The 22,685-nt window shown below is 36.8% G+C and overlaps 1 protein-coding gene across 1 annotated transcript in view; it reads left to right on the forward strand.

The window, feature by feature from the left end:
• The first annotated feature begins 15,433 nt into the window (after nt 1-15,433).
• Nucleotides 15,434-22,685, forward strand: part of LOC146323030 (bromodomain adjacent to zinc finger domain protein 2B-like) — a 70,377-nt gene continuing 63,125 nt past the window's right edge. The window contains exon 1 of the mRNA XM_084725218.1: nt 15,434-15,709. The gene's annotated coding sequence lies outside the window, so the exon portion shown is untranslated. The remainder of the gene's footprint in view (nt 15,710-22,685) is intronic.

The raw sequence follows: 22,685 nt of genomic DNA on the forward strand, positions 1-22,685 counted from the left end.
GTCAACTGAATACAGTACAAAGACGAGATATTTAATGCTCAAATGGATTAACTTTGTTTTTTTGTAAAAAAATACACTCATTGATGCCTCCAACATGTCTAAAAAAGTTTGGACAGAGTCGTGTTTACCGCTGTGATACATCACCTTTTCTTTAATCAGCACTCAGTGAGTGTTTGAGAACTGAGGACACTAATTGTTGAAGTTTTAAAGGTGAAATTCTTTCCCATTCTTGGTTGATGTATCACTTCAGGGGCTCAACAGTCTGGGGTCTCTGTAGCTGTATTTTGCACTTCATAATGCACCACGCATTTTTGATGGGAGACAGGTCTGGGCTGCAGGCAGGCCAGTCTAGTTCCAAAATTATTTTACTACGAAGCCACACTGTTGGGACACATGCAGAATGTGGTAGCAAGGACGTCTCTGAAAAGATGTCTGGATGACAGCGTGTGTCACTCCAAAAACCTCTATGTACCTTTCAGTATTAATGGAGCCATCGCAGACGTGACAGTTACCCATGACGCCATGGGCACTAACACACCCCCAGCCATCACAGACGCTGGCTATTGAAATCAGCGCTCGCAACAATCTAGATGGTCCTTTTCCTCTTAAGCTCGTAGGACACAACGTCCATGATTTCCAAAAACTATTTGAAATGTGGACTCGTCAGACCTCAGCACACTTGCACTTTCCGCCAGTCCATCTCAGATGAGCTCGGGCCTCAGGGAGGTCAGCAGAGTTTCCAGAAGTTGTTGATACATGGCTTTTACTTTGCATGGGCGAGTCTTAACTTGCTTTTGTAGATGCATCGACAAGCTGTGTTTCCTGACAGCGGTTTTCTTAAGTGATCCCGAGCCCATGTAGCGTCATTTGTACAGTTATGTGGGTTTTTGTATGCGGTGATGCCTGAGGGATTAAAGGTCGCAGCATTCAGTGCTGGTTTTCAGCCCCTTATGTGCAGAGATTTCTCTGGATTCTCTGAATTTTTTAATGATATTATGGATTGTAGATGGTCAAATCCCTAAAATCCTTGCAATTGTGCGTAAAGAAACGTTCTTACACTGCTTGACTATTTTTTTTTAACCTCGTCCCATTCATGCATGTGATCAAATGAGCCTTTCTAGTTTTCCCCTTTCATGTTACCAATTAACCTGTTTATCTGTATAATGTAACAAAAAGATGTTTTTTGATCATTCCACATCTTTCCCAGTCTTTTGCCCTTGTACCAGTTTTTTTGAAATACGTTGCAGGCAATTTCAGAATAAGTGTATATTTACAGAAACTCAGTAAAGTTAATCAGATTGAACCTATAAAAATCTTGTCTCTGTATTGTATTCAATTGAATACAAATTGAAAAGTATTTGCAAATCATTGCATTCTGTTTTTATCTAAGTTTTACACAACGTCACAGCTGTTTTTGAACTGGGGTTGTAACGTCAGATTGTCAGGCACTACACATTTCTTCGACAACTTTTGGGATCAGTATTTTTCTCTTGTGTTTTAAAAGTAACTTACTGTTGCTCATTGAAAGAGGAGTGATTCAATGAATGTACTTTTTTATGAGCAGGCACAAAGTTTATGTCACGCAGCTACTCCAGCGATTTCACGTTGCCTTCCCATAAACTCGGGCAACTAACAAGAAGGAGATGGAAATAAAAACGGTCAGTTGACGGGGCGGAAACCTAAGTTTAGTCCCTTATATGTATCAAGCTCTAAAAAGTGCTGGATTCATATAATTCAACCAACCAACACGTTTCCTGCTTGGTAAGTGCTCAACATCACCAGTTTGTAACAGAGTCTTTCTTCTATAAATTTATGGTCGACAAGCTAAAGCTGAGATAACCTTGATGAATATTATAAACTGCTATTTGCTCTGACTTTAGAAAGTTTCCTCCAGAGCCAGAGTAGAAATTATCATTCAGCTATGATGACTTAATGTATCTTTTATGTGTAAAATCAGTAAAGTGTTCCTTTAAGCAGTATTCAAAGACACAGGAATTCTCAATCACAGGCATTTCAAGGGCACATGTAAATAGTTTGATCCAAAACAAGAGCCCAGCTAGAATATGAGCAATTTCCTTGTTACTCCACACATGTAATGTAAAGTAGCACAGTCCATAAAGTCCAGTCCATTTCTTCTTCAAGGTAAAATATATTGAAATAGAAAGCCGTCCTGAATCGATACTTTCAGAAACCATCGTGACCCGTTTCCACCATTAGTCAGTTTTTGGGTGTGAGACAACCAAAATATAGCCAATAAAGCCAAAATTTGTTTAAGAAAAATCATGCGTCTGATGATGCATATTCAAAGAGCTATCCTGTTCAAAAGCTACAGTATATATTTTTTGTGTTTTATGTTAAATGTTTCCTTGGTGCCCAGTGAAATCTGATGTTGGCATTATCATTGCTTTAGTTTTATGAGAGAGGTCATGGGTTTGGTGTTGGGAATTCATACGAAAGTTGGGACGCTGTGTTAAACGTAAATAAAAACAGAACGCAATCATTCTATGTTTTCACTAAGTGTTCCCGAACCCATGTAGTAACATCCTAGTGCTTCTCAAAAGTGTGGCCCACAGGCCAGTGGCAGTCCACAGAAACATTTTGTGTATCCTCCAGTGTACACATGAAATTAATAAATTATATTTTAATAATTCCATATCAGTACTTTGACTTTAAAACTTGGTATTTTACCCGGTGGTGGTGCCTTTCGTTGTATGTCACACAGAGTGTTGTTTGCATGATGGCTCGTCTAATTACTTCCTGGATAAACTAGCAAAACTGTAACCTAAAAAAAGTTGTTTATTAACCTAATCTTTGTCTTAACCCCAAGTTTAAACGTAGAGGACATCTCACACCTAATTGTAACTTCAAGCAGAGATGACTTTTATTTTTTTGTGATCATCATTTTATGAAGATACACTTACAGTTGCAGCCATGCAGCAGCACAATGAGCCAAAATCTAACATTAGACTTCTCTGCCGATTTCAAATGTCTTTGACCTGCCTGTAGATGAATTCTTTAATTGACCATCATAACATTACCCCCGAAAATCTAATTAAATTTAAATCAGTGGTGTAGTGGGAGATACAGAGGCAGGTACGCTGTAGTTTGCCCTTGTTTCCCCTCATTGATTGATACAGTTGATTGAAAATAAGTGAGTAAACTCATTTCAAAAAGGTGGACAAAGAGTTTATTTGCGTTTACCCGCCATTACGCTCCTGAACTAAATAGAGCTAAAATATATTGACAAGATGGACTACATCTGCAAGACTTAAAAACATCAGTACAAGTGATCTCTTATTGTCTGCATGTATTATTCAGTCCAGTTGCCTAATTTTCCAAGCTTTAGAAATTAAATTAGCGTATATTTTGACACTGTTTTGTGTACTCAGAGCATGGGCTGAGACGGTCATGGAGCTCGCTGAAGTGTTCATTGTAACGTCGTGGAAAACCAAGTTTTTAGAGAGTCCCGACTTTCAACAGCCTGTTTAACATAGAACTCGGCCACTGCATCAAACTGCACCTAAGAAGAGTCTGTCAGGTTAGGAATGACAATTTGTAGAGAGATACTGGTTGCTTGGCAACTAGTGGCACCTTGCAAGTGTTGCATCAATTACGTTCTGTGTCAATATTAATGCTAAAGTTGGCGATTTTGGTGGACAACTCATTCCGTTTAATGTTGAAGTGATACTGAAAAGCCACCGTGAAAATTTAGAATAAAACAAGGTTTCTGTGGGAAAAAATGGATCAATTCTTAATCACAAATCCAATGACATGTTCATGGGTTTTCCTGTGCAGGCTGCAGTCACCCTGGCTTCCTAAAATGACACTCAATCATCAAAACTTTCTGTCTTCTGTTGCCCCGGTCCCAACTTTTTAAGAACATGTTGCTGGAATCAAATTCAGAATAAACATGTTACTTGCAAAAATCAATGAAGCTGATGAGGTAAAACATTGAATGGATTGTCTTTGTGCTGTTTTTAATTAAGTTGTGGAAAAAGATTAGAAAATTATCACATTCTGTTTCATTTGTTTTGCACAGCGTCACAACTTTTTTTTTTTTTTTTTTTTTTTTTTTGGAAACGGGGTTGTAATAAATCCGTGTGTGACATGAAAGACAATCAAGATTTTGCTTTGTGATGGCAGGAGTCGTCATTACATTGAGTAAAATCCCCCGCTTAATACAGCATGAATGCTTTTGTGCAATATTTAAAATTAATCTGGCAAGATCTGAGCCCTTGTGTGTTTTTCATAATAAAGTATGTTTGAGTATGAGAATGGCTTGTTTTTGCTTTTACTGAATCAGTACTGAGTCAGATAATTCTCTTAGACAGTAAAAGGAAGTATTTCTAGTAGTATGTCAGTAATATGTAATATACCGTCCAGTTCTGGGTTGTCCAGCAGAGACAAAAATGTGCAAGTTGAGAAATAAGAACAACTTCTCTCTATTCTGTGTGATCTATATAGAGCGTTTCTGTTTGATATATATGTCAATGCATAATTGAGGAGAAAGGGATGAATTAGGACACCGAAATTGGGGATAGAGCTTAATTAGTTCTGAGAAGCTCTCTAAATCACTGTCATCTGAGAAGTGTCACTCCCTCCAAATGTCCAGTGGCTGTGTTGACATCTCAGCGGGGGCCGAGATGAAACAGAACTGAGAGAAATCAGCAGGAAATCTTTTTTTTTTTTCTTCCCATTCATGCACAGATATATTTTTAGACTTCCAAGAAGTCCGTCATCTGACAAATTCCCTTTAGATCTTGGCTGCATATCACTTTTTTGTAGAGTATTTTCTCTTGATGTTTTTAACATCTAGTCATGAATTATCAAAGGCGTCTGTGGAGCAACATTTATTGATGTAGCGCACTAATAGAGACCCATAACAATAACCTTTTCCTCTAAAGCATTCCAGGTCATTTCTGCATGTGGCCACAAGGTGGGACAGTGAATCACATTTCAGTAAAGTCCCCTCACCGACTTTGCAGTGAAGGGATTTACTTCCACTAATTAATGAGGCCCGGAAACATAAATAATCAGTTTGACACCATTATGAGGATATTATAGGAGCACTGGGTGTCATTTTATAATAAGACTACCGTTGTAAATTATTTATGATTAGGTTATTAATTTGGTTATAAACACGTCATAAATCATTAATAAACTACTACAGCACATTAGATAAGGGCAACAGTGAAATAGTGAGCACATATTCATCTGTACTGTTAAACCTCGGATCTCAGAGCTTACTTTGTCTTATCCATCAGCCAGAATTTATGTCTGCCAGCTTCATCACATATTTGTTAATAAGCTGCTTGTATTTAAGGACAGTCAGCAGATTTTAATGGTCAAAGTTTAAGTTGCAAAGTTGCAAATTAACATATCAAATGTCAGAGCCACACACTAAGGTTGGGTTAAGCCAAACTATCTTAAAAAATTTAAAATAAAAGATTACATTTAAACCTCAGTTCCATTTTTACCACGGATCTAGATTAAATTTAATGCTGTTGCACCAGAACTTTAATATCCTATATACATTTGAGAAAGTTTAACTTAAAATTAGTGGCTGTGTTTTTTTTTTAAGATGGATTGAGCAAAGTAATTCTCTGCTGTGCCATTAACAGTTTAGCGAGCAAACAATAATGTTTTGTTCAGTTTTTAGATAACTAGCAAACAATATAACATTTTTAAAAACTCTTTAACTAGCTAGCTGAAGCGTGCAAACCAAAGGTTAATGGTTTCTCCCTCTCTTTTACTAGCTCCCAACAGCGCTCATATTTATTCTTTATTTATTTTAATTTTGACATGTGAAGCTCTTCATACCGTTACAGTCTTCTATTTATTGAACTGAGATTAGTTTCTAATTGTGCAACAGACCTCAGCCTAAATTCAAATCTGGACTTACATTTAAACCTAGTTTAGCTAAAATCTGATTCAAACAAGCATGCATCTTTTTACACTTTACAATGAGGCTCCCTTTTCCCAGTTATAAATGGAAGTAACTCATTAGTAAGATTAATTAGTTGTAAGCAGTTAACTGTATCTGCCAAACTGCCAAATAGTGAGTATGAAAACTTGATTCTTATTGTTTATTAATGATTTATAAATTGTTTACAACTTATTAATAACCTAATTTTGAAACATTTATGAATAATTTAATGATAGTTTTATTGTAATTTGGTACCAAACTGATTTTTGAAAGTGACACACCTGTTAAATTGGGGGAAAAAAGTCTAGAGACAACAAATATCTTTAAACATGAACTGAAAGTAACAAGATGTTAAATGCTTACAAAGCTTTTCTTGTCTTCAAGCTGAGGTAAAGGTCGTGTAGTCATGCGGTGGCTTATAATGAACATGTTATGCAACATGAAGGAGATGAGGAGACCGTTGCTGCAGTGTGTTGGGGGTATGAATATATGAACAAAAGTGAAAATCAAAACACAACCTGCTATCAGGAGTCGACAGATCCTAATATAATAATGACTAAACCAGAAGTTCCCCACCTTTTTCCTTGGGGGACCACTTTTCTATAAATTAGTAAACTGACGACCCCTGACAACATGACGTTTCATGTATATTTCAAGTTATTTTCAATAAAATAAAAATAACAGTAGAAAACAACTGTAAAACTGTAAACACAATAATTGCATGAAGTTTGAGTAAAATGAGTGACTTGGATGATTTTTTTTAGCAGATTATTCCCTGTGAATATTGATCAGAGATTAGTTTTTATTTATTTCTGTTACACTGTTATTTTTGAAGGCAGAAGTCTGAAACTGTGAAACCAGACTAGGAGCCATTTCTGGCTCTTCTTCCCTCACCCTCCCACCTGTGACATGATGTCAAAAAATATAAACCATTAAATTATCTTTTTTTTTATTGTAATGAAATCACTTTTTTCTAGTTTCCTACCAATTTAAACTCCCCTTCACATGACTACAACTGAAATAAAAACACAATTCTATGTTAAAAATGTATTTGTGAAGGACTGCATGTAGCAATTCACTGATATTCTATGTCCAGAAAAGAACAGCTTGTTCTTCGTTATAAAGTGACATTTATGATCAGTAATGTGACAAAGCTAGACTTTTCAATGCGTGTTCTGTGGCGGCTGATGAAAGCACAAACAAAACCGACAATGAGTCATTTTCATCAGGGACATTAACGAACAATTCAAAGTGACAGACGAGTTTCTGAGTTTGTGTCCAGTGGACCGCTGACTAATGTATACACGTATAGAAACTGCAGTTTGCATTTTTTTTTTGTGTGTGTGTAAATCATGACAGTATATCTTAGTAATGGAAACAAAAAAGTAATTTTTAGAAATATCGCGTTTTCATGCAGCACTCGAACATTGAAGTGCCCCCGTGAGATGATAATATTTTAAAATAATGACCTGCTCACTGCACATTATCACACTTATTACACATTTACTAAACAAAAACAATCAATAATTTGAAAAAAAAAAAAAGTTTTCTTGATTTTAAAATTATTTTATTGTTCCCCCAGAGTCTAGGATGTCCAGCGATGGTCTGTTCTTCATAGCAGCGGTCAGTTACACATAGCAACAGAAATAACAGACCTTAGAATGCCGTAACTGACCGATCAGAATTGGGTATTTTAAAAAGCTGTGTAACAAAATGACTTGATTTGTCATGTTTCAGCAGCTAATTGTTGTCAGAAGTCAAATTTAAAATACCAAAGAGTGAATTAATATGTGATATAATTTATTCAAGATATAAAAGCTGATTTCTGAGTATAAGCTTTTGTCTAAATGATATATTTAGAAAGCTTGAAGTGTGATTGTAAAATGTTCCTTTCTTCACACAGCAGTGCACACATTCTAGTCTGGTTCCAGGTGTCTTAATTAGTTAAGAATGAATAATGACGTGAAAACAAAACATGGTAATTTAGTCTGATTATCATACTGTATAAAGGCCTATTTGTTTTAATGCAACAGAAAAGTGTTGAGCTCCTGTTTGTCACCGGTTGCAACAGAGAAACGTATACTGTCATGCAAAAGGAAGGTTTTCTTCAATTTGTTTTCCTGCACAGGCATAATTATGATAATTATAATTATGATAATTAATTGTAACACTAATACACTGAAAAGCCTCATTTGATTTTCAGGATATAATTGAATTTAATCTATGATTAATATTTTGAGGCGTGCTTCATTTTTTGTTACTTCGGTGATTTATCCAGTTGCTAAAACAGTCTTTTATGCTTAACGGTATTTTATTATCACACAGGGGCTGTTGTCTCATCACAATGGCTGTAACGGCCTATTTTCGCTCAAATAATGGCAAATGAAGCTCATTCACACATCTGCCGCACCGCTGCTTAAAGCAGAAAGAGGTCCACGCTGACCCAGTATGATTAATTAAAATGGACATTGGTATGCATGAATAAGATATGACATACAGTAGCGTGACAGATGGAATGAAAATGAGAGCCACGACGGGTCACAAGACATAAGTTCATCAAGCCTGAGAATTATCATGTTAGGTGTCACAAAATACAATACAGGGCAAAAAGAAACAACAGCTTCTCCGGCTGCATCATATCTTAAATGTGAAAATACATTTTTAAAAAAAAAACAGCACTGTCTTTGTGTAAATACAGGTCAACTCCATCCTGTCTTTCTGGTTTTGCTGCAATCCCATATCTCTTTTTTATCTCAGGATTCTGCTGGATATCAGTTATTTCAGTTCAGCTCATCGCCTATTCATGCTCCTGTCTTTCCTGGGAAAGGTGTCTGTACACAGAAGTGCAGAGCATCTGTTTCTCGTGTCCTGGAAGTCTCATGTTTCTCCCCCATTCACCAGGCTGGAACATGCTCCAATTAACAGAGGAAAACAAAGGCCACTATTTAGATGACTGTGCTCTGACAGGCCACTCTAGATAAACAGCACGGCACTATATTTCATGTCAAGACCGGGGCTGCAATTAACAGTTATATTCATTGTCGATTAATCTGTTGATTATTTTCTCGATTAATTGAATAGTTGTTTGGTCTAGACAGTGTGAAAATGGTGAAAAATGTCCATCACTGTCCAAGATGACGTCCTCAAATGTCTTGTTTTGTTCACAACTTAAATATATTCATTATACTGTTATAGAGGAGTGAAGACATCAGAAAATATTCACATTTTAGAAGCCTGAAATGAGAGATTTTTTACTTTTTTCTTTAATCTGATAATAGTTGGCAATTAATTTTGATGTTTTTTTTAAATTCAGGTTGTTCTGTTTGCGTTTTTATTTACAGCTATTTATAATTATTTAAAATGCCAGTGGGGCCTTAAACATATACAGTATAAATGGCTGATGTGTACGGATATAATTTCAGTTCAGTTACTATAACATTCCTGATACCTAAGTATAATAAGGCAAGAGGAACACCGTATCACTGTATAAGAGAATGTGTGAAAGTGAAATCCTTCTGGAAAGATATGAACGTGACTGATCAAATCTTATCCTTAGCTTTTTACTGTGGGAACATATCAGACCAACTCACAGTTACAAAGCAAAGAGCAAATTTGTAGACAAGCTAAATATATAATTCCTCTTAATTGGAAAATTGTTGATTTAAACGTAAAACATGATGTAAAATGCTGATAACTTGCTTCAGCAGAAACAAGCTCTGAGGGAGTATGGGTAATATTATGATCTAGTAAACTGATTTAAGAAACATCCTGAATTTATCCTGTTATATTCTATTTATATTACTATTGTTTCAAGTGCTTTCTTGTTGTTGTTTTTTTCTTCTTTGTGTGTTTCTATTTGTTTATTTTCCTTGTGTGTGTACTCAGTTGATAGGGGTGGGGTGATGGGAGGGAGAACAGGGGGAAAAGTGTTTGCAGTGTTTTCTAAGACAGTTATTCAACATACTGTATGTCTTAATATGATTTGCAAATTGAATATTATCGGCCCAATATTGGCCCATCACAGTTATATCAGTCTATATTAATAGCGGCATATATGTTATTCATTGTGTGCTGATGTGAAAACTCTTCTTTCTTTTTTTTTTAACAGGACATAATGTTGTTTTTATTTGTTAGCTTTAACAGCATTTTTTTTTTTAAATGTATTGTTATTTACAATTACTAAAGGTACCAGTGACTGTTTCAGTGCCCTCATATCATGGCAGTTTAGTTTATTGTTAATCTGTAAAATATCCTGCCTCCATTGAAATGTTTGATAACCTCATTTGAGTGATGTGTGTTTATGCATGTATTCTACGTACTGTATATTATATTCTGCATAAAGAATATTGGTTGATAAATCAATATCAGAATTTTTTGCTCCCTGATATCTGTATTGGCCCCCAAAATTTGTCAGCCTCTAGTTTAAATTCTTTATCACAATTTTAACATATAGAATGCCATATATTGACATGCATTTGATACAAAACAAATGCAAAAATCGATTGTACCCTTTAAGAGCATGATAAAATACTGATATATTTCTATATCTGACGGTTCACATGTTGCGGCAGATTTCTGGGACTGACAGACACACATGCACACAGATGCAAACTTAAGCGATGAACATACCCAGTTTTTAGCTCAGACACTGTCCCATTTTCTAAATCAAATGCATGTGCAGTGCTGGAAGGCTTTGGTGTTAAAGGGATCAGAGCATTGTGTGCTGACATGATTAAAATCTGTATTATTTAAATATGTCAGGTGGGAGAAAAAAAAAATAATCAATGACAGTGAGTCCAACTCCTGTGCCTCAGGGGCACGCTGAGCTTTCTGCGGACTGATAGAAAAATAATAATTAAAAACAAAAGCACCATCTTAATTTGTTTTCCATCAGTCTCTAGAGAGATCATCTTTGCTGTGTCTTTGGTATCTCATTATACTTTCTAATCAAGACTCTTTAAAAATCCCTTTAAAGGGGACAGACTGTTTGCCCTTCCCCCAGCATGCTGCTGCATTGCAGCCATCGACTGCGACTTATTATGTTACAAATGACCAAGGTAGAGACTGACATTTTGATTGTACAACGTGAAAAAAACATGGCTGGGAAAAAAAAAGGCTTCTGAAAGCTCTGATCTCTCCCATTGCTCGTTCTCTCTAATGAAGATTGTCCAATACAATTAAAAAGCCAGGTATCCTGTGGCTCGGCTGACGAATTTATCAAATCATGTTTTTTTTTTCCCCCCTCTCTCTCTCTCGCCATGCGTGTTCATCCAGCCAAGCGTGTGTTTCCCTCTGTGACTGCAGCATCTCAAATGACAACAGGATTGAGCTCAAGGGATGGTGAACAAGCAAATAAACCTGTTTTAAATTACAATTGTTGATCAATTATATATATTTATTCTCCACATATGTGCCTTAATTATTGCATTCAATTAGCTCAACTTCATGTACAGTGTGCTTTGGCCCTAGAGGCAGCGCCATAAATTGAAATCCCCTCCATCCTTCTTTCAATAACAACACAGTGCAATGTTGTGACTCTGAAATCTCATTACAGTGGTTCTAATCTCCCAGAAAAAGCCTATATTGATATTGACAATTCATTACAGCATCATATATAATTTGTCACTGGATCTACGATTCTGTATCAGTCCTCAGTGATTCACTTTCATTGGTTTAATTACGCAGTGTCATAAATGTTTGTCATTTGATGATAAAATGCAGACCATTTCCAGTTGCAGACTGTATGCTCGCTTAATCATCAGGAAAAAAGGCAGATGGTAGTCCTTGTCTGACCGGAGTCACTGTACTGGATGAATGGGATGTATTGTATTATTTAATTTCAGCCATCACCCAAACATGAATGACTAGTTTATAGTTTGATGCTTGACTGAACTGAGCTGTCCACACTCTCAGACTTTTGACAGATGTATGGACTCCTCAGGGCCAGTGCCCGGTTGCATAAACCACCTTAAGTTTCAAACTTAACATTGTCCTCTACTGTATTTCCCCAAGCTGTCTCCTCGTCCAAGTGTTTAGACAAAGGCTTTCACCACAGCTGCTGTTACAAAACACTGGGTTGGGACGGTTACTTTAAAAATGTATTCCAATACAATTATGAATTACCCGTTAAAAAAAATAAGTCTGTAACATAATCCAAGTATCACAATATTAAAGTGTAACTGGATTCAATCCCAGACACCAGCTTCATATTTTTCAGTAGTAGCAATAGTAGTAGTAGTAGTATTGACAGGTTAGCTAGCTAACTGGATTTCTGTGTAGCTCTCTGTAGCTGACATTAGCTGTTGGTCTCTGTAGCTGACATTAGCTATTGGTCTGTGTAGCTAAAGTCAGCTGTTGGTTTGTGTAGGTTGTATGTCTGGATGTAACTGTATGTTTCTTTAAATGAGATGTTGAGTTCATGATGACAGAAATCTACTGTGAAACACATGTGAAGTAATGAAGAAATATAAAAATATTACTGTAACAGCAAGAAAGGAGATAGCCAAAAAACAAAAAAACAAAAACACAAACAAGTTTAAGTGAGTTTAAATAAAATCTACTGTTAATGTCAATAGATGATTCAGATGTGTTAATGTTTGGCTAGCTAGCCACAAAGTTGCTAGTGCCAATATCCAAGCTGTACTCTGTCCAGTGGCTTTGCCTTGTCCTGATCAATGTGTCTTGGTATCTTGTTCGCCTCCTCAATCACCCTAAATTCAGCCATTGGCTTATGTCCTGCCATTTATTTCACCTTTAAGTGACTGTTATGGATCCCTTAAAAACTTCTGAGGACAATGGTCGCTGTAGGATTTCTTAACAACACATAAGGGAGTACTTAAGAAGCTAAGGGCAAACACTTAAAGGGTTTTCCCTTACAACACCCTAAGGAAATCCTTATGGTGATTTTATTCAACTCACTTTTTCTCCAAGGCATCCGTAGATGAAAATTCAAGGGAAACCTTTGCCTAAGTATGCAACCAGGCACAGGTGCAATAGATCCACAAATTCATGTTGAATATGTGGAATCTGAATTCATTTGCATCCTGCTATCCTAATTTTAACGTTAACGTCATAGTGTTTGTTGTTGAGTCTGTTTTGATATGTCAGTTTTTCTTGCAGAATAATACAAATGAACTGAACTGTTATACAACCAAAGCTCCGTCAAATCTTCAAAAAAACAGTCAGTTTTACTTTCAGGTATTACACTACACTCCATGCTCACTGCGACCGCCAGCTAAACTTATTGTTCTGGCCTTGTTGGGTTATTTATTACAAAACAAACTATGTGGTGGGCGTGTGCAGTATGATCTACCACCAAATCCACTAAGCAGTCTGTCCTTCAAGGTAGAATATGCAGGATTTGTCAGTTGGTGTTTGTAAACACACCTAAAAGGTAGTTAGTACAGTCTTTCAGGTATCTGTTCTTTACTTAAGTATTTATTTTTCTGACAACTATTTACTTTTACTCCCTACATCTGAACAGAAATATCTGCACTTTCTACTCCTCACATTTTTAAAAACAGGCTCTTTACTTTAGTGTTAATGCATTTGAGCTTTGCAGGCCACCTTCCAACAACAAGACAGATTTCAACCAAAATGGATGGGATAGACACATGGGTAAAATATAACAACACATAGAAAGGATGAGTCCTTGGTGTATCCATCACTGCCTACGACCCCAACAGAGGTAATAAAATGAAAATGAACGAGGTGCAACAAGATGAACCAGACAAGCGAGGGAGACATGAACGCAGAAAAAAAAGGTGAGGTACTAGCCTGATATCAGACTAAATTGTCCACTCATTAAAATCAATTTCTATATTCAGAGAATCAGAATCAGAGCCTGTATTTTTTCACTTTCACTGGAGTGAAGAAGTTGAATTCCATTTCTTTCTTTTTCTCCTTCTTTTGTTTTTACACAAGCATCTATATTTCTACTTGAGTAAAGAATGTGCATACTTCTGCCACCTAAAACGTCCCAAGCACAGCAAAATAATGAAACAATAAAGAATACAGGTATTGGTAGAGGTATAGATATACAGACACCATCACACACTTATAGTGGGTCATAAATTATTATTTATATGAGTCTATAAATAGTTTTTTTCCCCCTAAATCTGGCACAGTATGCCTTTTAACTCAATTGAATTATAAATATCACCCCAGGCTAAGTAATTTTTAGATAACTTTTAAGGGTATAAATAACTCCTTTGAAAATCAAAAAGTGTCTATTTGCACCCAGGTGAGAATAGCCACGCGACAACTATTCAGCTATTTACACCCTTCCCACCTAGATTACCTATAAGGAGCGAAAATCTAATCTAATATTTTCAGTTGTCAGATGCTATTTGGTTGGCAACAAAACTGCTTGGTTGAGTTTAGAAAATAAAACTTGGTTTGATTTAGAAAAAGATCAAGTTTTGTCTCTGCTGTGTGAGTGCGAATAGTCACACTGCCCATATAGCCCAGGTGCAAATAGCATTGTTGGCTGAGGACACTTGGGTGCTTGTTTCTGACACTGATTACTCCACACATGGTGCAAATAGTGTTATTGGCTACTGACACCTGGGTGAAAATAGCATCTGCCTCAAACATAGTTACAAGGCAGGACTCTATTTCCACTATCATACCGTGGAAAATTATGCACCCACCTTTATTGTTGTTGTTGTTGTGATAATACAACCATGAATCAATACCGTTTTAACAATACCTGCATCGTCACTAAATTTATGGTAGGCTCTCAATCAATAACACTTTTGCAGACATGATTCCTGATGTTGTTGACAGTCAGTTTATGCACTTGCTGCCTGGCTGCAGTCAGTTTTTGGAGAAACAAAAGTTTGCATTGTAGAAGCCCTGGGCTGACGTCACTTCTCTTGAGTTGCCTGGAGTGAGACGGAGGAGAGAGTCTCTTCAATCTGCGATCAGAGACCAACGCATCCAGTCACACACTCCAACCCCCCGGACTCTGACCAGTTTTCCATTCATCTCTTTTAAACATCCCCAAACAGCGCAAAAACACCTTGGGAAGTAAATCAATACTGGTTTTTTTCCCCGTTTCTCCAGCCTTTTAAGGGAATACACCAAATTTCGTCGATAAGGTGAGTTTAAATGTCTGTGTTTTGGCTTCAGGAGTTTCGCTAGCTAACGTACGTTCAGTCATACGTTATTTCACACATTTCTGTCACTCGCGCTAACGGCTAAGCTAGCTAACGTTCAGCGGCTAAACCAGTAGCATCCTTCTCCCTACACTTGCCTCATTGAAGCTGCTCCGCGAGAGTCAACGGCGGTTTAAAAGAGGGGAGAAAAAAAGTTCACGTCAAAGTCGTAACCGCGTTTTCGGATGTCGTTGCTCTAAACTTTGTTGAGAATGTAATTCTTGTCATGTTCAGACTGTAATTTGGCCACAACACGAATGTTCTCACATTAGAGTTAAGCAACTACCGTTAACATGTCACCGGTACTTGGCACAGGCAGAGAGGCAGGCAGTGCTGCTGCTGTTCAGTCTTGTCATTACCTTACAGGCAGCGTGGATCTTGTCTTTGTTGCCAGCTGGTCCACTCTGCGGATCAACCGTTTGTCCAGAGACATTAATGAACGAATGAGGAAAACATGGACATAAGTTAAGTAAGAGTATTAGATTGTTTTTTTTAAATCCCACAACACGCCTCTTGCAGGAGTGTATCATTTAAAAAGTAGTGTCTGGCTGCCTGTGTCATGTTGCTTGCTGTGGTTTTAAGCTTCGTGTATCATGAAATGATCAGACAACTGGAGATAATACAGGTGGGTGTTAATGTTTTAGTTTTTTAATCTTTCCTAGCATTAAATGATGTTGTTATCAGTATTAAAGCAGGGGGCTGCCCGCTGGTCTCCCCCCTCTGTCTTCTCTTTTTGTTGCTTCCTCTTAAAGGAGAGCGCAGCTAATGCTGCTGCAGCTGCTGCGGTCTGGGCTGAAATTTACCCTTTGAGATTATGACAATACCCTCCATTTTTCTGCTTTCATATTAACAACAAGGCATTCGCCATCTTGGGGTATTTAAATTAGCACTGTCTTTTTAAACGGTGTTTATCTGTAACAAAGTTATGAAACTTCGGAGCAGGAAAATATCTGAATAATACAACATTGATTCATGTTGTCCAGCATTTCAGTCACAAATTTAATAGGGTTTGTAGTTTTGAGGAGTTGATTCAGCGAGATTTGAACACGGATTGGATGTTTTACAAAACTGCAATCCAAGCACTTTCATCATTTTGTGATGACAGGTCACATATTCGGCTTAAAGCCATAGAAATCCTGTTTTTAAACCTGTAGAAATAAGCGCATTTTAACATGCTTTGATGTCTTCACTGTGCACTTTGTTTTAAGCCCAGCCTTTGTAGCTTACTCTTAATTTTAAGAAACCTTTAGAAAAGTATTTGATTGACATGTTACATACAGTACAGTATCTCTTTCTGTCAGTTCTGAACACACAGACGTATCACAGGCCACATAAGCACAAACTAGAAAAAGTTTTACATCATATAAAGTACTACTTAGTTTGTGTCTTGTATTGTTCTTGTTAGTTTCTGAGTTTTGTGTGTAGGTAATGTAAGTATTTATTGTTGAGTTAAGGGCTGGCTAATGTGACTTACAATTATTATCTCTGTTTTTAGACTACGCCATTATATGTGATATATATTTGATATAGGGCTGCACGATATAGTAAAAATATTGTGATTATTTTGACTGAAATTGTGATTCCAATATGGCAATGATTAGTGGGAATCTTTTTTATTTTTTCAACAGTTTCAATTTTTACTGAAAAAAATATCATAATGTGACATTTGTTGGGGTCTGTACCAAAAACACATTTTCCATATTGGCCATATTGCTATTTTGATTGCGAAATTTTGATACACACATTTTCTCTAAAATAACGTACCATAAATTCTCAAACGATACAAACATAACGATGATCTCATCAATATAATGCATCACAATAGATCGATCTACCCAACAGTAGGACTGGAGGACGACATCAAATACCTCAATATCTTTAACCAAATACCTTGATATTGCAACAATATTGGGATGACTACTGGTGCTTTCCCAAAATATTACCACAATGACATTTTTGAGAAATAATCATCAGAAATGTAGATATAATGACCAACTGAGTAAAGGCAAATAATAGAACAACTAGAATACAGTACAGAAAAGTACATCACTTTACTGTTATACAGCCTTTAAGAAACAAAACTTTTGCCATACCACCATATAATGACATCCAAAATATATGACGATATATAATCTTATATTAAGATTTCAATATAATATCAATATATTGCCCAGCTCTGGCTGAGTTTGTGTTTTGTACTGTCTCTTGTGTATTTGTTGTTGAGATTTCTAGGCATTGCAAATTAGTTTAGGCTATACATGCTGTAGTGTGTGGCATTGGTTTATGCAAGGTACCAGTCCCTGTACAAATAAACATTAAAGACAGTCATCACTTAGAACCCCACTAAAAGTGTGTGGTTGTATCTGCAGAGTCCCTACCCTCTGTCTGTATATGCTAATTTTCTCATACTTTGCTGTGCTTGAGATTCTTAACCAATCTAAAAAAAAAGTCTGTATTTGACGTCCTGGGAATGAGAAAGCTATTCATTTTGTCTTTAAAGCTACTATGAGGGTCTTTGGTATTTTGTTGATTTTGGAGCTCCCTCTGGACAAAAACAGTAGTGTTTCCACTGTAATAACCACAAAATATAATATCACCATTAAAGTTATGTATATAAAAATCTCCTTGTTCGCTTTAAATGACTAATGTATTACTCACTGTAGGTTTGCCTGAGAAAATGTGAACACAGTTTGTATATTAGTTTGTTTGGCAGGCATCTTTTATTTGCCACACAGTGGGGCTGATTTGTCTTTACACATATTATTGATAGTAATGAACTAGTGTGCGCCCTCTGCACACAGTCTTTAAGTGAAATGGCAGTAAACATGACTCTTGGTAAAGTCCATCATTTAAATGCCTTCAGTAGCCAAGGCAGCGAGATAAATCAGATCACAGCCTTGATGTGTTATGCATGCATCCAGTAACTGCCAATGAATCAAAACACAGGAAGAAGGTCACTAAATTTGCCTCATATTTATTCAGAGCACATGTCCTTGAAAACCTCTGCAGAGAGAACAATGTTGAAGTGCTGTGTACTAGGATTCTAATATGTTATGTTAATATTTCAACATTGAGAAATCCAAACAGTCAGCAACTTGGCATTTGAATGTTAAAAATGTTGCAGGTTTTTGTTCTTTGAGGCTCCAAAGGCAAATGTAACTCACGGACGCCAAGGAGCACTTTTAAATTTTAAACTTTTAAATATTAACAACAAATTACAAGTATTTTAGCTCATTAATTTCAGAGATTTGTTCACTTGATTACAAACTATTTATTGTATGACTTTAAATAACTGGGCCTTAAATCCCATTAATAAGACACCACATAGTGTATCAGCAGTGTTTTTGGATTTTTGTGCACAAGTGAGGATTACATTAAAGGTGCAATATGTATCAGTTGCTTGTGAAAAAATGAGTATAACAGTCCAAATAGCGAGTTTGAACCAAAGACTGTATAGTTATTAGGTTGAAATCCTATTTAATATGCTATATATAGTTGAAGCGAGTTTTTTCTGCCCGCCCCCTCCCCCCCCAGACTCGAGGAAGCTCAGGCAGGCTGCAGGAACGCTGCAGGAGCGCAAGACATGCAATATCATTCACTGACAATAAGAAGTGAAGACGAGTCCTACCCCTGAAGTTTATCAGCTCTTTATAACTGTCAGTTGTCTGTTAATGTAGAGTTAAGCTCACTATCCTGAAAACCAAAGCCTCTACTTCGAGTTAAATGACTGCCTGTCTCACTGCCTGCCAGACCCAGTTAACATACTGCTCAATTTATTAATGATTTCTTACGACTCATAAACAGACAGTTACTAATTTGGCATTGACATTGAATTTGAATTAGAGTGACATGAGCAAACTAAAACAATTAATAGAAATTTCAAAGGGCACTGCTATTGTGTTGTTTTCAGAGAAGCGAGTATTTCAACTTAACATTTTACCTTGGTCTCTGATGACATATCATGGTCATTTTATAATTTATTAAAGTTATGTTACAAATTTCTCCTCAAAACCTTTCTGTAGACCTTCTCAGTGTGTCCTTACAGAACATGAGAGGGCCTTTTGTATGGCTCTTTGGGTCTTTTTTTAAGTGCCCCTTTTTCCTTTTGGCTCTTTGAAAGAAAAAGCAGCACTGCTAATAATTGTGTTTTCATCCATTTTCACCCTGTCTCTTCTACTCGTACCCTTTCCACAAGTTTGCACTCATTAATCAAAGGTGCTGGTCTCCTGCTGAGGGCTGAGCAGGTTCATCAATTTGGCAGCCAGCTTGCTGTAAGGAACAGTGCAGAGGCTCTTAACACACAAGCATAAATAAATCTATGGTCTTTATATGCAAGCCCTGAAGGTTAATGCTGTATAATTCAATGTACCCTCTTTGTCTGTTGTGATTGATGTTTTGAAACATGTAAGGCTTGACGGGAGTCCCTTTTTGTAGGTCAGTGTTGACACTTTATGATTGGGCGAGCTTGGGGGGAGCGGCACGAGGGAGGTGGATTATTAGGAATATGTCAGGGAGATTACTCTTTTTCACTCATCTTTCTGGTCTATTTTCTCTCCGCCTGGAGATGCTTGTCGCAGTGCTTTATTTGAACCAATGATGCTTCGGAGATTGAAGTCTCCCTGCTGTGTTAATGGGGCAGATTTTTAAAAAGCTAGCGGTCTGGTCTATTTGTTTGGCTGTTTAGTATCTATTTGCCTCCTTTTGCGGCTGAAAATAAAGGGCATGAATGAGAATGAATTACTTGATTCCATATAGTCATAATTCTTAGGTAGTCACAGGACTAATACAAACCTTTTGTCCAGTTTCTGTTGTAAACTGTTCCTCTCTCACTGTGCCTCAGCAGCCCCGTTTTATTGATCCTCATGCATTTAAAATCTGGTCACTGCTGCCACAAACACTTCCCACTTTAGCTGTGCTAGGCATGCTGCTGCCGCCCCATTTCTGAATATTACATTTTTACTCAACATTGTCTGGCCTGATAAGAGACTGGAGAAAAGAAATTCATCCCTAAAAATGTGTGGATCAGCAAAGGCCAAAATCTAAGGCTTAGTCAACCAAAACTAAATTCTTTCCTCGCTACGATGAGACATTGCACAGGCAGGCAGTTGGCATGAATGACAGTATTGCTGCTCTGTTTACTTAGAAAATGTCCATATTCTTATTTTAAAGGTCCAATGTGTAAGATATGTGGGGGTTTATTGGCAGAATATGACAGAATTGGAATATAATATCATTAATTTTATTTATTTATGGTTGATTTAATTTGAGACACATTATTCATAGACAAGGTAAAAAAACAGTTAGGCCTAACTGATGTTTATAGCGAATGCAAATTTGCAACACATTTCCATAGAAGGGCTTTAATGGAAATAGGAGGTTGAAAGAGTGAGGTTAAAAGATGATAAACAGAATACACCAAAATATCATAAAACTAATTAAAAACTGAGTACAGCAAAAAAAAACAACAACAATAAAGTACACATTTAAAAAGTAGACATGAGTCCATGTTTGTTGCTGAATTAACCAGGATTTGGTAGCTCTCTTAAAACTGACGAAGTTTGCAGCAAATTTGAAGAGATCAGGTAGCAAGTTCTAAGATTTTGCCCCATTCACATTTGAATGGGTGGCTGAAGAGCAAATCCATTAAACATTTATTCACAAGCTTTACATAATGAAGAACAATGAAGTTTACAGAACTTAAAATCTTATATGTACTTATATGTATTTAAATGGTCCCTTATTTGTTTTTTGTCCAAGATTTTCAAGGCCTCTGATTAACTACAAACTGGTTGGTCTGAGACAGGTAATACATCCATTGCCAGAATAGACAAATACACAAACACAGGCTCTAGATATGGCCAAGGGCTGCTCGACTATGGCAAAAAGTCATAATCACAATTTTTTTATTGATATTGAAATCATGATTATAAACACGATTATTCATTGATTTGAGATCATATGAGTTTATTGAACTTTTTTAATATGATGACTTTGCACTTTCAATGTAATTGAACTGTAAATTAATAAATAAATGAAAATACATAACAAAGGGAAAATATATAAGTAAATAAAACAAGTAATTCAGAAAAAATAATAAATAAAAATTAAAAATAATCAACTGTGTTGTACAGTGTGTCCTTTTATATGAAAAGAAGTGCAACACAACACAACAGTGCACTGGTCACCAAGTGATTCTGCTTTTTTTAATCACACATAGAGCTGATAACCGCATGGATTTTTAACACAAAGCTTTTTATGTGTTCCTGGATAAACCGACCGTTGCTCCTTCTGCTACAGATAAGTTAAAAAGATCACCCTGTGACATTATCTGTGAGCTGATTTCTGCACTCCTCTCCTGCCTGTGTGATTCTGCTTAGTGCACACAGTGCTGTGTCCGCACTGTAAAAAGTGTCCCCTTGTCTGCCCCTCTCTGTCTGCTTAAAACAGCTGACAAATATGTGGAATAAGTTTGTAATTTAACACAAACAGCAACAAACACGTAACTGAACAACATCCTGTCCCGCCGTGCCGGCTTGGTTTTAACTTTAGTTTTACCTTCTATTAAGTTTTTAAAATTCAATCAAATCAAATTGAGACTGAAACTGGCATTTACAACACAATACAAAAGGCGACACGCCACCACAGCATGCAGCACAATAATTGTTTTGTTTTCGATTATCTTGTTTTAATGATTGTGGGAAGCCAAAATCATAAATTCAATTAATCATCCAGCCCTAATACAGCCTTTTTCACGTTTTGCGTGAGTTTCACTGCCACCTTGCCCTCTGTGGACAAGTTGACCTCACTACATACACAGTGACACAAAGTGCTTGCAATCTCAAAGCTCATCGCTAGTTGCTAAAAAAAATCCTACACCACAACCACTCCTTCTGTGATATGCAACTTTAGTTGTAGTGTTTTAGCTGAGTGTTTCAGAAGATTCACAGTGCTACCCCATTTTATGAATTTCTTCACCATATCTGAAAGAATGTATTGGACATATACTGACAAAATGTTCATTGGTCATGTTGTCATTTACTTTATCCTACAAGAATCTATGCATGGTAACAACAGAACAGTATGTTTAGAGACAGACAGTTATGGCAAATGATGAAAATGTCAAAACTGACTGCCAGTTGGGACACAAACCAACAGTAGGACACTGCTGTGGAAGGCAAATGCTTATGTACCCATCCACTATATTAATGTTGCACTGCTTTCTGTGTTGGCACTGAATGTTACCTTCGAATATAATGTTAAAAATATAAAGAATTTGTAGGAGACAGTGCTGGTTTGCCAGAGCTGAGAGGCTGAGATTACCAAGTGAACAATAGATATTAAGATGCTGCAGGCCCAGTCGCAACAGACATGTTCACCCTGACCTCACTAGCTAACTGGACTTCTCAAATCATGTAACACAAGGACTGTCAAGGAGACTGTGAAGAAGGAAACTGTTTTTGGTACCCATGTTACCTGTTAGTTATTACTCATGACTTAGTAAACAGCTTTCTTAACAGGGAGGCCAGTGCCATTATCTCTCCTTTAAATGACGACAAGCAGCCAGATCAAATAACCCAAGGAAGCTCAGCGTTGTAGCAGTT

The sequence above is a fragment of the Lutjanus erythropterus genome, chromosome 8, assembly GCF_056507025.1.
Source record: "Lutjanus erythropterus isolate fLutEry1 chromosome 8, fLutEry1.hap2, whole genome shotgun sequence".
Taxonomy (NCBI): domain Eukaryota; kingdom Metazoa; phylum Chordata; class Actinopteri; order Lutjaniformes; family Lutjanidae; genus Lutjanus; species Lutjanus erythropterus.